The sequence below is a fragment of the Hermetia illucens genome, chromosome 3 (assembly GCF_905115235.1).
Source record: "Hermetia illucens chromosome 3, iHerIll2.2.curated.20191125, whole genome shotgun sequence".
NCBI lineage: Eukaryota > Metazoa > Arthropoda > Insecta > Diptera > Stratiomyidae > Hermetia > Hermetia illucens.
The window spans coordinates 145,963,640-145,979,268 of NC_051851.1; positions in this window are offsets into that span (position 1 = coordinate 145,963,640).

Genomic DNA, 15,629 nt, shown 5'->3' on the forward strand with positions numbered 1-15,629 from the left:
AATGCAGTCGGTTCTTCTCTATGGTGCGGAGGTATAGGCTGATGCCCTTGACAAGAAGGTGCATCGAAGACGCCTCGCTCGAGTGCAGAGGCGGGGAGCTTTGCGAGTGGCGTGGAGTGAGATTGATTACTTCCTTACCTAACTTCTAAGCGGGCATGGAGTTTTTCAGTCTTACCTGCACAGAATTGGGAAGGCGCGATCTCCTGATTGTGTATTTTGCAACGGAGTGGCGGACGACAACTATAATAATACTATTTTGTTTTGTTTTAATCTATAATTAAATACAAAACCCTGTAAAAGGCGGCACGGAGCTCTTTTCCTCTGCTCAGTTCTTTCAGTGCTTATTTCGCTTAGTGTTCCTCTGCGCGAGTTGCCGTTCGTCGCTACAAATTACGCCGTTTCGGCATGCAGCCGCAAAATAGTGATGTTCACGGACAATAAAATCCCAACACTTTCAGTAGCTGCGGTGGCAGTGCGGGCGCCACTACTTTGGCGAACGAACTTAGCAGCATAGCTACGCGAGCCTGATACCCAATTTGCATTGGTCAGCGGTGGAGAGACGCAGTTTAACCACGATTTAAATACACCATCAGCTTTTAACCAAAATATAAGACTTGCCCAGGGCTATGGGGATAACTACTCGAAATGTAGTAACACGTCGCCAATAATTTATGACCTCTTGAGCCAGCTCCACCACGTGATAGATATAGGCACTGAGGTCTCAGCCCGTAGCCCGTAGCAAGACATTGCCGACCCATGTAATTGCGCATTTCTTTAAAAATACCGCAACATCGGTACCGAGTGTAGTCTCTCTGAGCAAGTTAGGTATGGTGATCAGCACAACATCACACTACTTCCCGTATCTTTTCTAAGGTGCGTACTTTACCATCACAGAAGTAATTTCCCGGAAAGAGTTCAAAGACCTTCTTAAGCAGGATATTCTAAGACCTTTAGAGAGCTGTTGGTTTTCGTGACATCATATGGTCTCTAAACCCAAGAGCGAATTGAGACCTTGTGGCGATTTGAGACGTCTAACTGCTCAAACCATTTCAAACCGATGCCCTATTCTATCCATTCCCGCTTTTGCACACTCTATCGCGGACTGTTGTATTTTCTCGACCTGAAACTTAATCAAGGTATATCACCAAACACCTGCAGCTCCCGGACACATCCGAAAACGGCAATATGCAAAACTGTCGGACTCTTCAAGTTCATTAGAATGACTTTTGAATTGTGGAGTTTCACCAAGCAACAGCTGGTGGATGGCACGATGATTGAGAGGGCAGAGCGTCAGCCTCTCAATCTCACTCCTCTGGGTTCGAATCCCAGCCGCCATGGGTGTCTGTATTCGTCTTGTGTTTGTCTCGCTGCTATGGGCTTATAACTTGCGCAGTATTAAGTGTGATGATAGTGAAACTGCAGAACAGTCCGACTGTGTCATCACCATCATCGTAGCACTACAGCCCGACGTCGGACCTTCGGCTTTTCAATTATTTCGGTCACGTGATAGCCTCCTCCAATCGTAGAGCCCAGTAGTGGCTCGGCGTCCGTATAAGTTGTGCTCTTCCACGGTGCTCTTGGTCTTCCTCGTGGCCTCGCTCCGTCGACACGTCGTCCGTTCATTAACCTTAGGTATGCGATCGTCGCTTGTTCGTTGAACATGTCCTGCCCATTAAAGGCGTAGTTTAACGAATTTCGAGACTTCTAGGTCATCGCAAAGTCCATACAACTCATGGTTGTGCGGGATGCGCTATCCATCATGGTCGCGAACTGCTTCGAAAATTCGCCGGAGGACTTTCCTTTCTAATATGTCTAGGAAATTTTCGGAGGCTTGGGTCAGCGTCCAGGTTTTACATCCGTAGCCTAGCACTGAAAGTCTTGCTCGCTAGCTGTATCCGTCGTTTGACCTCGTCAGTCTAATCGGCGTCCAGGCTACCCAGGTATATAAAGCTGTCTACGAATTCGATGTTGAGGTCCGCTAGGTTGATCCTCGAATGAGCTGACATCCTACTTCTTGATTGCATTATTATTTTCGTTTCATCCTCAATGATGTGTATTCCAACTTCTTTCGCAGCGGTGTCAAAAGTATGTAGTTCCTCTGTGTCGGTTAGTTTTTAGGACATGATGTTGATGCGATCTGCGTACGCCAACAATCGTGTTGACTTAATGAGTAACGTCCCGCTGGATAGCGTAGTCGAGTGCTAGGTTGAAGAGCGTCGGCACCAGTTCCTCGCCATGCTCCAAACCAGTACGTGTTTCAAAAAGATGGGACAGATGTTGCTCCTGCGCCAGTCGTCTGGGATCTCCACGTCCTCCCAGATTCGCAGAAGTAGTTGGTGTATCGCATTTAGTAGACCCGTTCTATCGGATTTTAACAGCTCTGCTGGAATCTCGTTCGTGCCCGGCGCTTTGTTTGATTTTAGTGATCGCACGGTGAAATCAACTTGTTCTGCTGTCGAAGGATGTGTAATGGGGCCGCGATGACCAGTATCGCTATCGATTAGGGCTACTTGTATGGGGGTGCCAGGTGTCGGATTCAGAAGCTCAGCGTTGGTTGATGTTGTCGGCATCGCTGATGATATTTCCATTTTTGCCCTTGCAGATGCTAGTCCTGGGTTGATAACACTTCTTAATTGTATTCATTAGTCTATATGCTTGTCTGGTATCTCTGTTAGCTAGGTTTTCATGTGTTTTAATGTCCAGCAACTGTTATTCAAAATATTTCCGTTTCCTACGTCTAATTATTCTATTCTATATACGTCGTAGCTCGTCATACTTTTCTTTTTGGCTCTAGCTGCGCATTGGATATATTCTTTGTAGGCTTCGTTGTCTTTGTGTCGAGTGATATTCTGCATTCATCGTCCAACCGGTCAATTCGCGTTCGGCGGGATTTGTATCCCAGGACCTTCTCTGCGACTTCCATGATGGTGCCTTTAAGTTCTCCCCAAAACCCGTGTACATCTGTGTTGCTGATGTCGTGTAGCATAGGCGATAGTTCACCCCCCCCCCGTATATGCCTGCGCCGCAGCTTCGCTTAGGAGTTTATCAACCGCGAAGATTTTGGTAGGACTGATTTCCAATTAGTGCACTGAGGCGATTCTGCACCGACATGTCTTATCCAAGTGATGATCTGAATCGCAGTTTGCTCCTCGATAGCATCGTACATCCAAGACACTGGACGCCCATCTTTTACCAATGAGGACTTGATCCATTTCTACTGCTAGCGATATCAATTAATCGTTGACCGTTATGACTGCATTCCTCATGGAGACTGTGTCCTCCAGTGGTTTCCCGATGCCAACTTTCAACAGTATCTCCTTAACTTCTGTCGGGGCATACCCGTTGATGAACCATTGGTTGAAAAAACGAGTTCTGATGCGAATCGCATACAAGCCTTCGTTGATAAGCTGGAAATTCGTGACGTGCGGCTTGAGCTGTTTGCTCACTATAAATACAACTCCAAACTCCTTGTGACTCGATGGTTTGGCACTTTTGAAAGTTGTGTGTGAATTCACATTGATTATTTCGCTACCACTCCAATTTGTTTCCTGCACTGCAATCATACTCAATTTGTAAATCTCGACTTGTTTAGATGGGGGAGGAGGGCCTTGGCAGCGCTCGGTTTGCTCAGGGAGCGTACATTCCAGGATCCGAAAGAATAGTCCGCTAGGCGCTTGTTTAGTCGTTATCATTTATTCGTCTAACTCGGTGCAAATGTTCCAGGCTTCTTAACATAGAATAGTTTTTACATGGATGGGTTGGCAGCCCATCGCATCCAGAATCGGCCTCCGTGATAGTTGCAGGTAGTTCGAACGTGCCATAGTTCACACAACTGTGCTGAAGGTCTGGCTATGTAGTTCATTACACCTTACTTACTTGAGATGCTTAGGTGTAACTCAGCCGTTCGGGCTACCACTATCCCTCTCTACTCCTTTCTCAACCATGGCTTGGGAGAGGCTACAGCGGAATCTGACTGTGTGGATGCCCTATACTTCACTGAGGTCTGTGCAGAAAACACTAGCCCCTGATGAAAGCCACACTTCTGGCATTCCCGCAGCATGCAGTCTTAGCCGTATTCGTCGATTCCTCAGACATCACCCTAGGTGCTATTCTTCATCAAAAGGTGAACCGAATCTGGCAGCCATTGAGCTTCTTTTCCAAGCAATCGAACCCCGCTCACCGGAACTACAGCAACTATGGTTGTGAGTTATAAGCTGCGTATTTCGCAATAAAATGTTTCCGGTATTTGTTTGAAGGCATGCCAACTCTGGCACCTGAGCCTTATCAGCCAGCACACTTCCGACATTCAACACATGGTTGGAAAAAATAACGTAGTTGCCGACGATTTGTCACGTGTTGCAGAGGTAAAGATTCTCGCCACTGTGTTCCCTCAGTCAGCAAGCGCCCCTGCCCAATGCATCTCGACATAATCGGTCATTTGCGGGGCTCACACGGTTTCAGGTATTGCCTCACAATCATTGACAAGTTCACACAGAGGGCTGACACGAGACTTCTGATCACTGACTAGGGAATGCAGTTCGAGTCCTCCCTTTTTTGGAGTTAACAAATTCCTTGGCTTCAAGCAGAACTAGAGTCCAATAGGATGCTCGAAAGATGGAAAAGGACTTTCTTTTGAAAGCCGCGGCGCAAGATCACCCTATTTGGACGCAAGCTCTCGCCTTCGTCCTATTTGGCCTCCGGACAGCCAATCGCGAGGAATTTTTGGCAAGCCCCGTGGAGCTGGTATACGGAGAGAATTCGAGACTTAGCGGGTCTGTACTCGATATTCGATCGAGCCTTAAACAGCTTCTTCACGCATGGCTTAATTAGGACGGACGTTTCCCGGAGGCCGCAGCAATAACCTTACGAGGTCCCTTTCGTGGTACTCAAGCCATTAACTGAAGAAATGCTTGTGTGCCGGGGAAACTGGTATGCAGTTAACCACCTAGAAGAATGCATTCCAGACAGTTTGAAGGAAACAAAAGGGACGAGGAAGGCGCAGTCATGTTAGTCACCGATGACCTCTTTTAGAAGTGTGGTTTGAAAATTTTCGTTTCCGGAAAGGAAGATAATCAGACAGATTGACAGGGAATCGACTTTAGTCGTTTTTGTTTCATATAAACCCTGGTGGTCAAAGGGTGGTATAGGTCTCAGGGCGAAACATGGGTTGGTACCCACGATGGAGCATAAAACCTGGGAAACGCCTGCTAAACCAACACCAACAGTTCTATTACCAAACCCCATCTCCACCTCCAAGTGGTGACCGTTGGGAGCCCTTTCTTAACGAAAAGCTGCAGACGGAGAAGGATGAAAGCGAGTCACCCGCGCCTAAAAACGGGACTAATTATACCAACTGATCCTCCAGGTTGGGGGTTGGGTAGGGCTGACAACCCTACATGGAAAACCGAAGTTACGAAGCCACAACAGGAGCCTTGGACTGGACACATAACACAACGACGAACCCGGCAACGACAAAGGAATAACGATTTGCGCATTTTCTCATGGAACGTGGGCTCCCTGTACAGAGATGTCCTGTCCCAATATAGGGTTGATGTAACAGCGTTTTAGGAGATGAGTTGGATAGGGATCAGTTTCCTGGAGAAGAGTCACTACATCATATATTATAGTGGCCATTCAGTAAACCATGTACTCGGAGTAGGTTTTTTAGTCAGCCAAAAATGAAACCTGCTGTTATCGGCTTTGAAAACATAAGCGAACGGCTATGCACTCTGCGCTTCCGAGGCAAGTTTAAAAATATTAGCCTCATTAACGTTCACGCCCCTACTGAGGAGACTGCAGAGCCTGAGAAGGATACCTTCTACGAGGGAGTTGATTGGGCCCTCGAAGCTTGTCCCACGTATGATATCAAAGTCATACTTGAAGATTTTAACAGTCAAGTAGGGACGCTACAGCTTACATAAAGATACCAATGGTAACGGCCTGCGGATTATTCAGCTAACAGTATCGCACGAAATGGTTGTTGGAAGTATCTGTTTTGCGCGGAAAGCGGTCCACAAACATACGTGGGCCTCTCCAGACGAGACTACTTTCAAACAAATTGACCACGTGCTGATCGAACGCCGCCACCTCTCAGCCTTGATGAATGTAAGAACATATAGGGGGCCTATATAGACCCGGACCACTATCTCGTTGGCATAGTGCTCCGAGCTCGAATTAGTGAGAGTGAATACTAAAGCCATTCACAACACAGCCCTCCGTAACACCTATAAGGGGGAAATGGATACCGCAATAACCGCAGCTAACAGATGTCCTGGAGATGAAGTATCAACAAATGATTTTCACAATCACCTGAAGAACGTTATTATTGATACGACCACAAACATACTTGGCCCCATTTGCAAAAAGAGTCGAGAGGCTGGTTTGAAGATGAATGTAACCTAGCAACGGAACCGAAGAATGCTGCATACCGAGTAATGCTGCATTCTCAAATCCCGGCGAGTGGAGAAGTGAATTCACAGACGGAAAAAGGAAGCCTGGGAGAACCAACAAGTCTGTGAACTCGAAAAGTACAGGGAGCAATGGCACCAGGTACGCAAGTTTTACCAACAAGTCAGTAGGATGAAGCCTTATACACCTCGATGCTCATCCTGCCGAGACAAGGAGGGAAATCTGATTTCTGACAGAATGGGCATATTGGAACGATGGGTTGAGTATTTTGATGAGCTACTGAACAACCAGAACATCGGCGAGTTGGAGGTCCCGCCAACTGAAGACGGCAACTGTACACATATAGGCACTTATATAAATTGGTCGTCCCCATATTTCCGATTTACTTCGTCTATCTGAATTAAACACTACCCGCAAAGTCCATTAGCACGCATATACTATTTACCTACATACACACATGTCTCGTTGGAATAATTGATATTCACATACAAATAACTAAAAAACTAAAACAAAATAATCCTTTTCCACCCAATTCATACGAACTAACTTCGTTGTGGTATTGACCAAGTTATGTGATGATGACGTCATGCAGGTTGTAGAGTGCAGGAAATTCACAAAAAATTGTGAAGTTTCATCCCCTATAACTTTGTTAATAATAGTTGGATTTTCTTCAAACTTGACTGAATTATGCACTATGTTCTTCATTACACCTATGCTAATTTTGTACTTCTGCAATGAACATAAGGGGGGTGCCGGGTAAATTTCTAAAATGTGGAAATATACTATTATTAACTTTATTTCTGCAGATATCGGAACCGGATATATTTTGAGGCCTAGATTTCATAGAGATGCACTACTGTGATTCTTTTCGGATTTTTCGGTTGGATAGGTTCTGAGAACGAGACTTGTTACACTTTTTGATGTCATATTTTGAGCCCTCACTCACCTATGTTTCACCCAATATCAAATATTGGATCAGTTTCGAAAAGTACTAATTGAGACCTTTCATTTGATATCCCACATGGCTACATTCTGTGAAAAAAATTTTGCAGCCTCCTTTCACCTGTATGAGGAGCCCTCCTTAAACTTACCACAAAATGGCACTAGTTGCTGCATGTAAAGGGAACGGCAGATCACATACTCTTACCAATTTTCGTGACAATTGGTCGAGCCGTTTCCAAATAAATCGGGTGTGACAGACAGACAGACGGACAGACAGACAGACCGACAGACATGGATGGAGCCACAAGGCAGGAGACCCGCACCCCGGAAGCCGAAATCCAGAGGAACACTAGGATGGTCTGCAAAGCGATGGATGAGCAGACATTCATGGAGGTGTGGCTAGACTTGCCTAGCAAAGCAGGCACCTCCACGGATAGAGCTCTCCATGTCACACAGAGCATCTCTAAAGCATGTGACGCGTCGATGCCTAGGAGATGTTCATTCCCCACTAGAAGACCCAATTATTGGTGGAATAGTGAACTTGCCAATCTTCGATCGATTTGCCACAGAGCCAGACGAACGGCTCAGAGGGCAATAGGTAGGATCGATCAGGGGCAAAAGGAGCATGCCTATAGGGAAGCTCGCAAGAACCTCAAGCTCGCCATCCAGCGGAGTAAGAGGGAATGTTTTAAGGGGCTCTGTTCGGAAGCGGACATAAATCCGTGGGGAAGCGCCTATAAAATCGTGACAGGACGATTCAGAGGCCGATCGTCTCCGCAGATCACGTGCCCTATGCTCTTGTTGAAAATAATCCAGGGGTTATTTCCCCAGCAAGAGGGGGGTGCTGACACCTTCCAGCGCCCCCTGAATGTGACGCCGATTCCACCAGTCACCAGGGACGAGCTGCTAGAGATCTGCAGTCGAATAGGCGACAGTAAAGCCCCGGGTCTTGACGGCATACCGAATAAGGCTCTCAAACTTGCCGTCAAAAGTAGACCGGATATGTTCGCGGAGCTGTTTGAAACGTGCATGTCGGAGGGTATTTTTCCTGCACCATGGAAGCGGCAGAAGCTGGTACTGTTGCCTAAGGCCGGCAAACCTCCAGGTGAACCGTCCTCCTATAGACCCATATGTCTTCTAGACACTATGGGGAAAATGTTGGAGCGGGCCATTTATAATAGATTACTTCCAGTCGTCGAGAGCCAAGGGGGCCTTTCAGATAGGCAGTATGGGTTCCGGAAAGCCAGATCAACTATCGATGCCCTCAAAATGGTTACTGGCTTGGCCGAAAATGCAATTCACGGAAGGGGTTGTACCAGCAAATATTGCGTGGTGGTGACCCTAGATGTGAGGAATGCATTTAACTCGGCCAATTGGAACCTTATACGAAAGTCTCTGCCGACGATTGGTGTTCCCACCTACCTCACCGCTATTATCGATAGCTACTTGAAAGAGCGGACACTCTGGTATGATACCGATGACGGATCCAAAGAGTACGTTGTCTCCGCGGGTGTCCCCCAAGGCTCTGTACTGGGCCCACTACTGTGGAACATCATGTATAATGATGTGCTTAACCTTCCGGTTCCGGAGGAGGCTACGGTGGTGGGTTACGCCGATGATATAGCACTGGTTGTGGTTGCAAAGCATCTAGAGGATGCTGAGTTGTACTCAAGCGAAGCAATCAGTGTTATTAAAGCTTGGTTAGAGAGTGTTGGACTGGCACTCGCGGAGGAAAAGACGGAAACGGTCCTCATCACTAAGCGCCGCAAAAGAAATTACGCCTGCATTAGAATCGGGAATCGTATCATCACTTCCAAGCCGGCCATCAAATACTTGGGGGTGATGACAGACGGAGGACTTAATTTTAAGCAGCACATAGAGCATACTTGTAGAAGAGCATCCACCACGAGTATTTCTCTGGCAAGGATGATGCCGAACGTAGGAGGCCCGCGGCATACTTGCAGGCTGCTCATAGCCAGGGTGGTGAGCTCTATCATGCTGTATGCAGTCCCAGTTTGGGGAAAAGCACTGCAGGTTTTAGGCAATACACATAAACTGAGTGCGGCCTACAGAAGAACATCCCTAAGGGTGTGTTCTGCCTTCAGGACCGTCTCAGACGATGCAGCGTTCGTCATCTCGGGAATGATGCCGATTGACATCCTGGCAACCGAAATGATGAACAGTTATAACACCAGGTCCATCTCTCCCTTATCTCAGGTGAAAAAAACCGAAAGGGAGAGATCCATAAGCAGGTGGCAACAGCGATGGGACCAGTCAGAAAAGGGTCGTTGGACTTACAGGTTGATCCCTTCCATCGGGGAGTGGCTGGAGAGAAAGCATGGGGAGATCAATTATAATCTCACCCAGTTTCTCACCGGCCATGGAGGATACCGTCAATACCTGTACAGGTTTAAATTGGACATCTCGCCTAATTGTCCAAACTGCGGGGTCCCAGAGGACCCGGCGCACGTTTTCTTCCAGTGTTCTAGGTTCGTGGAAGAAAGGAGGAACCTGGAGGAAAGTCTAGGTGAAGTGCTATCACCGGAAAATTTTGTCCGAAGAATGGTAGCCTGTCAGGAAGACTGGGATGCGAAAAACAGAAGAAGTGAGGAAGACGCGGTTACGAACCCCGCGGGTAGACGGAAGGAGACCTAATGTAATACCTAAAGGTGGTCCCACGGAGTAGCAGGGGAGTCGGGGTGGTTTTAGTGGGTAAAAATCCTACACTCTGGCGTGCCCAGGCCAGAGTCTTTTGAAGATTTCCACCTCCTCAAAAAAAAAAAAAAGACCGACAGACAGACAGACAGACGGACAGACAGACATCGAATCGATTCTAATAAGGTTTTGTTTCACACAAAACCTTAAAAACTGTCCCGCTCGAAACGTCTTACCATAGGGTCAGCTCGTACTATACAAGGCAATTATCTTGCCAGTCCTCATGTATTCCTCGGAGACTTGGGTTCTTAGCAACTCGAACTCTTGGCTGCGTTCGAGAAGAATTTTTGACCCGATTTTTTGATCCGGTTCGATAGGTTGCGGTGGGCGGGTCACTTAATCCGTATGGATGAGGATGATCCAGCCCGAAAAGTCTATAAGGGTAATATCTATGGTAGATAAAGAAGACGAGGCAGACCCTGCCTGAGATGGAGCGATAACGTAGACGAGGGCGCCAGGCAGTTTTTAGGGATATCTAATTAGTGGACCTCCGCGCTAAACCGCGATGTCTGGAGGTCCTTATTAAGGCAGATCTAGTCCGGATACCGGTTGTTGGGCCGTTGATGCTGATAAACTCTTAATAGGAATCATGTTCGCTTCTCAATCTTCCCTTACAGCTCGGCATTCCTTTGATTAACGCTGCAAAGTAACAACGTGACTGCAAAATTAGCGCAGCAATCAAAGAAATTCTTTTTCAAAATAATGAGGAAAGCCATTCTCTCTCCGAAGCTTGATTTATGGATTTTTCCATTTGTCTCATATATCACAGGGAATAGCGTCAAACACATCATTTGCTTTGCATAACTCCACATAGTTTTCACACATGACTTCCGGCAATGACTAGGTGAGAAATTTATCACCCCCGTCATACGAGTGTTCTCCCCCGATGTTCGCAACAGTGGATAGCATATCAACAAGCAATTTCGCCCATTATCTGAACCTACGATGGCCTTTCATGTGTAATTTTGCATATTCGCGTAAGTATTACATTTATTACTATTAACTACCTGATAAGCGGTCATAATAGCTCAGCATAATTTACGGCCCCTGCGGAAAGACCTGCGGAAAGAAATCCTTTTATGGCAGCTATTCCGGCTTAATTTTGGAGTTTGTCCCAGGATTAGTGAGTGCGTAGTCTTGCCATGAGGACCTTACGTTCTGGCGCACATTATCATGCCATCAGCCCAACAAATTCTTTCATGATTCATTACATATAAAGTTTATTGATGCTTGTGCGTAAGAAATGAAGGGGTATTTCGGAAGATATACGGTCTTCTAGCCATATAAGCCGCAGGTAACGCGTAAGTTCGTAAAAAGCGCGAGTCTATTGCGTGTGGAAATCGACGAGCTAAAAATGGTTGTCGTCTCCTTCAGGGACTCATCTACCATTCTCATGGCAGATTTACATCTGACCTTCATGAATGGGCCGAGATTGGAGTCGAGTTTTTGTTAGTTTTCCTGTTTGCTGGCTGCCATTCACGTCATCTCGAGTGTGGGTAAATGGCAACAGGTGAGGGAAAGGATCGAATTGTTTTCGACTCTGCTTGCACTGCCCACGACTTTCTGCTTTTCGGGTCCAGCCGGAGGATTAATAAAACTCTTTACAACTCAATTACAACCGTTGAAAGCCCAACGTTGTAGCGCAGTTGGATACATTTCGACATCTTGTCGTTGGTCAGGTTCAAGACTTTTCCACCCCCAAAGAAGCTGCGACTTACTTCCAAGTGGTATTCCCTCGCCCATCCCTGGCCGTCGCAAGGAATTGCGACTTCTTCGGCCAGTTACACTGTCGTGGTTGCAGGACGACACGCGATCTCACGTTGCGAAATATTATTATAGCGTCCGTTTGTAAGCCATTTATGCCGTCTAAAATGCTATGTTTTTACTCGGAGTTCATTAAATGCCATAATAAGGGACTTTGTGCGAATTGTACGGTCATGTTGGGAAGGCTAATGCTATGTGGACCGAGAGTCGGCCGGAGAGCTCGGGAGAGCAGTCCATATGACTCAATCTAAGGATATGGCCGTTTATTAATTTTTATTGGTTGAGGTAATGGCAATTAAAAGGCCTAATGTTACAGCGTTTGCCATTTTCCATGAGAGAGATTGAGGGTTTTTAACCTACGTCCCCGAGGATGTGCTCTGCTGGAAGAGGAGCAGAACATGCCCGTAGTGCGTCAAGTCTTTTTGGAATGGACAATAAAAGAATGCCCACTGACAAATTCAATGAATTGTATAGCGTTTGCTTTTACAGCCTAACTGGAGGTTATATGAGCAATTAACGAGAACTTTGCACATAATTGCTTTCACTTATTATCTTCTCCGTTGTCCTATGGAGCCCGGGCAACCATTCACACTTCGCTTTGAACGTTTATCAAAAGAAACTGTCTAAAACGGCTAGGCCCATAATTTCACTTGAGGCGGTGGTTGAAGGGTGCTTCGGCCCTAAGGAAACGTGTCGCAGTAATCTGCGGAGATACTACAAAATTAATGTCTGTCCTTCCCTTTATGGGGCCTGTATACGGCCTATAACGTAGTAAGAAGGAGAAAAGTGATTCATTAAGACCCTTGAATATCCTAATTAAGTAGGAGTTTTCAATTTATTTCCTCTTGAATCCAGACTAGTTTCCTCTGACGTTTAGATGTTGTGAAAAGAATTAATATAAACAAAACCCTTCCCTAGTCGGTCCCAGAGCCAGTTGTAACATAAAAGGACGGGGAAGATGATATTGTCTGTTTCATTTCCGACAACTGCCATGGAACTTCGGGAAGGATAGTTGGGCAGAATTGTCATCAGTTTGGAAACGAAGGTTAGTGTGCACAATAAGAGCCTACTGGGGGCACAATCTCCTTCATAGAAATATGCAGGTTGCTGTTAGTTCGAAGCTTATCTAAACCTCAAACCATGAAATACACCGCACCTATTCATGTGGAAGTTAAACACAGCTTCCACGGGTCCAGCCCCAGGCGTTAGGCACTACTCGGCCAATGTTTGGATGCAGCTCATTGGCGTCTAATATAACAATGATGCACCAGAGACTGGGACTAGGCTAAGCCAGACTAGACCTATTTAGAAGGAGTTCAATGCTTCGCACATCTCTACCCCTACAAGTTGGTGGCCACCGCGGACAAAATCCATTAGGGCCGCACACGAACCGTGGTTGGCGAAGTGTTTCCTGACACATCAAGCCGGCGACTCTGCAGCAGCAGTTGGCGGTATTCACAATCCCTGTTTCTGAGTTGATGGAGGCCGTTGATGCTTTGCGTTTGGGAAATACGATTAGATCAAGGTCCAGATCTGCCTCCCGAATCGGGGGTGCCAGGCTATGTTGGTACTATCATAGGTTCGCCGAAGAGGTCACGAAATTTACCAGCCCCTGCAATTTCTCACTAGAAAAGCTGCACTTGCCGGTAGTTCTGGCGACTGCTACCCGAAATGCAACACTATGTCGCCTCAAAATTTATGACGCCATAAGACGGCGCAACAATCCTATCCAGATCTGAAGGATCAGATCCTCCCGTTTCCCCCCATTTAACACTGCAATCGTTGAAACTCGTCGATGAGTTTAGGACTTCGACGAGCGTTTTATTGCCACTTCATGATCGCGGACATCAGCACCACTATGGATTGCTTGTGGATACATTGACCCTACAACTTTCCTTAGGTTATCAGGATCATCCAGCTTACCCGGCTTACTCTTTCTATCGTTTTTGAAGACGTTACCAATCCACGTATTCGTATAACTCTTCAAAAATAACGAAACATTACTACTGAGTGTAGTTTTTGTAAGCCCGTTAAGCCCGTGTAAGCTGAACACCACATCAGTGCTACTGTCTCCCAAATCTTCTGGAAGATGCGTCCTTTACCACCTCAGAAACTCGCTGTTGCGCAGAAAGATGAATGGCTACTTAAGTAGAGAACATAAATGCACACTTTCCAACACTAGTTGGTCATTTCCACTCCCCAAGCCCATCGGCAAATGGTGACCTTGTGGATATTATAGACGCTTGAATGCTCAGACGATTCCGGGCCGGTTATCTAAAATGTTGCGTATTATTTAGTAAACTGCCGTGTTTTTTCGACCTTGGATCTCGTCAAAGCTCACCATTAGCTACTACCATTTAACTCCTGAAGATATTCCAAAGGCAGCAATTTACACTTCTTTCGGATTTTTCGAGTCCACATGTATAAATTTCCAGAGAATCATCCACTCTGTACGACGAAACTTGGACTTCCGTTTCGTCTACTTAGATGATATTTTGGACGCATCTTCTACTGAGTCCAAGGATCTGGTTTCGAGTACATTTTTTAACGTCTTCTTCACAATGGCTTAGTTCTTAACGTTGAAAAGTGCAGATTTCTTCATCAGTAGGACAAATTTCTAGGCCATTCCATCCCCTCTGACGACATGCAACCTGACCCAGATAAGGTGCAAGCGGTGGCGAGCTTTCTGCTGCCAAAGACGGTCAGAGACCTTAGAAAGTTCTCGAGTATCGTAAACTTCTACCGTCGTTTCCTGCTCAAAGTCGCTCACCAACAAACTTCGCTTAACGCATTCTTGTCTGATCCTATGACCAAAGAATCGCGGTAGGTTGTGGTCTTCTGAAGCCTTCTAAGTTTTTAAAACAACCAAGCAACAGCTGATAGACACTACACTTTTGGCATTCCAGTCGTTGCCTCAGATATTGCAGTAGGCGCTGCTATTCACCAAATGGTGATCGTGAATTATTAGCCGCATATCTGAGTATCAAGTATGAGCCTCTAACTTTCCCTTCAGGCAGAAGCCCAACAAACGGTCCTTTCGACTCATTGCGGCATTTAGTCCACATCAGTAGTATAAGTCGCACATTCAACATGTATCCGTTAAGAATAACTTAGTCGCTGATGCTTTGTCTCGGATAACTGAGGTCTACATCCCAGCCGCAGTTGATTTTTCGGTCATCACTTCAAAGCCTGTACTCGGACTCCAAATACAAGTTTAAGGAGTTCTCCATCTTCGGCTCAACCTCCTCGCATGCACCGCATGCAAAAGTGTAATTTCACTAGGCATGCCAAGAAGGAATTAGGAGAATTTCCTAAGCTAACAAAGCGCATCCATACCATACACCTCAACATTGTGGGCCCTTTGCGAGACTCGCACGGTTACAAGTATTACCCCACGATTATGATTGGGTTATACAACGATCTGAGGTAATACCTCTGAAGGACATTATAGCACAGTCATGTCCTCTGTGGAGAGTAAATTGCGCGTGTTGGTATTCCCAGTGTAGTGATCACAGACCAGGGAATGCAATTCGAATTCATTTTTTTTCGCAGAGCTCGGAAAGCATTATCGATTCAAACGCAAGCGGGGAATCGCATACCATCGGTAGTCCAATGGGACGCTAGAACATTGGCATGGGACGCTCAAGGTAGCCATTGTGGAACGAGACGAGCCGTCCTGATCGCAGGTCTTACTTTTCGTTCTCCTTACAGCTGCCCGCAAAGGGTTTGCTGCTGGCCTTACTGATATGGTGTATGGAGAACCTATAATTTTCCGGCGATCTGGCTCTAGACAAAAGAGA